Source organism: Pavona decussata, unplaced genomic scaffold (genome assembly GCF_977016875.1).
Source record: "Pavona decussata unplaced genomic scaffold, jaPavDecu1.1 SCAFFOLD_1253, whole genome shotgun sequence".
NCBI lineage: Eukaryota > Metazoa > Cnidaria > Anthozoa > Scleractinia > Agariciidae > Pavona > Pavona decussata.
Window position 1 is genome coordinate 1 of NW_028146002.1, and position 2,500 is coordinate 2,500.

The 2,500-nt window shown below is 44.7% G+C and overlaps 1 pseudogene; it reads right to left on the reverse strand.

Annotated features, from left to right (window-relative positions):
* On the reverse strand, positions 1–617 carry LOC146448217 (small subunit ribosomal RNA; annotated as a pseudogene; the record flags this gene model as incomplete).
* Between the last annotated feature and the right edge of the window lie 1,883 nt (positions 618–2,500).

The window sequence follows — 2,500 nt, forward strand, 5'->3', positions numbered from 1 at the left end:
GCAACAACTTTAATATACGCTATTGGAGCTGGAATTACCGCGGGTGCTGGCACCAGACTTGTCCTCCAATGGATCCTCGTTAAAGGATTTAAGTTGTACTCATTCCAATTACAAGACTTGTAAAAGCCCTGTATTGTTATTTCTTGTCACTACCTCCCTGAGTCAGGATTGGGTAATTTGCGCGCCTGCTGCCTTCCTTGGATGTGGTAGCCGTTTCTCAGGCTCCCTCTCCGGAATCGAACCCTAATTCTCCGTCACCCGTTGCAACCATGGTAAGCCACTACCTTACCATCGACAGTTGATAGGGCAGAAATTTGAATGAAACATCGCCAGCGCAAGGCCGTGCGATTCGATCAGTTACTATGAATCACCAAATGACCGGGCAGAACCCGCATTGGTTTTTAATCTAATAAATACATCCCTTCCAGAAGTCGGGACTTTTCGCATGTATTAGCTCTAGAATTACTACGGTTATCCAAGTAGTAATGGTACAATCAAATAAACGATAACTGATTTAATGAGCCATTCGCAGTTTCACAGTACAAGTGCTTATACTTAGACATGCATGGCTTAATCTTTGAGACAAGCATATGACTACTGGCAGGATCAACCAGGTAACTATCCACCGCAGGGAACAGAAGTTCCTTGCTAAGCGGCCCCCCTCCGCAGAGGGAGAGCAAGCTTTCTTAGATTTTGCCTCCACGGGGGGAACCCATGAGCCAAACGGACCACACGGTCCCTCGGTCAAGGGAAACCCCGTCTTGTTTGCCACGTCTTTCTCACAACTGGACCCGTGCACAGTTCAGGCATACCTGTCAGACTCGCCAAGCGAGCTGAAGGAAGGCAAGAAAAGTGCTTCTGCGAAGGAAAATATCCTCCTGCTCTTTTGTCTCTATCATTAGCCAAAGGCTAGCGTACACAACTTCCATCTACACTCTGCCTGCCACTACAGTGACAATGCTTTCGGGCATCATCTTTTCCCTCCTTCGAAAGGAAAGCTACAAGCCCAACTTTCCTTGCCCGTTAGTCAATTCTGCCCTCTATTTCTCCGCCTTGCCGCCGTGGAACATAAGGGACAGGGTTTACTAGCCAGCTCCTCTCGGAACCTTTGCGACCAACCTGCCCACACTATAACCCCCAAACGCTAATAAGGAGACTGCATGATATGGTAGACAGAAAATAAAAACGCGAAAAAAATGAAATTTTGAAAATCGAACCCACAACCAGCCAAATCGTTTGTAAGTCATGCCAAATGACTGGTGACATCTTAAAAACCCATTGAAGCCACAACATCCCATAATTTCACGCTTTTAAAGATTTGTCACTATACGCACTGTAAGTACCTCACTAATTCTCACCTCAGATTTTACGGGAACATGTTCAAATTTTAACACGCCTCTCAGCACGACCAATTACATTAAAATTCATCGCAAAAGTCAGAATTCTCCAATTTTTGAAAAATTCACTATATTCACTGTAAGTACCTCGCTAGACAGTGGAGACCTCAGATTTTACGGGAACATGATCAACTTTCGACACACCTCTCAGCACGAGCAGTTACATAGAAATCCATCAGGAAAGTCGTGCTGTGAAGAGGTCTTTCGACTAAGAAAAATGGTGGTGTGAGGAGGAGTCACCTAAATCAGAGAAAAATACTCTTATAGGAGACTGCTACGAAAGACATTTCTGAGTCCACTGGCCCTAGTCCCCTAATAAGTGTATTTCTGTTTGTTTTAAGAAGGTCCTCCTGACATCACCAATCTTCTGTCTTCAATCCTAACCCCAACGTTAACCCTAACGCTAACCCTAACCCTACCTCCCTCAGGGGCAGTTCTATGGTTATGATCCCACGGTAGGCAGAAAAACTATCCCAATCTAGGTTTTCTTGTATGCTGACTCCATTTTAAATGCTTTTACTTGAGTCTGACAAAGGCAAAGCCAAATACTCACCCCTATATGGACGGGGAAGCAAAGTGCGGATTTTGGTAGGTCGGCATTTTCAATCAGGAATGTTGCCATTCGAAAGAGCGTCCAAAAAAACTTGGTTGGGACACATTTATTTTAGAAATTAGCGACCTAACCAGAAGTGCACTTTTTGGTGGGCCTACCCTACCCCCCTCAGGAGCAGTTCTATGGTTATAATACCACGGAAGGCACAAAACCTATCCCAAACTAGGTTTTCTTGTATGCTGATTCCATTTTCAATGTGTTTCCTTGACTCTGACGAAAGCAAAGCCAAATACTCACCCCTATATGGACGGGGAAGCAAAGTGCGGATTTTGGTAGGTCGGCATTTTCAATCAGGAATGTTGCCATTCGAAAGAGCGTCCAAAAAAACTTGGTTGGGACACATTTATTTTAGAAATTAGCGACCTAACCAGAAGTGCACTTTTTGGTGGGCCTACCCTACCCCCCTCAGGAGCAGTTCTATGGTTATAATACCACGGAAGGCACAAAACCTATCCCAAACTAGGTTTTCTTGTATGCTGATTCCATTTTC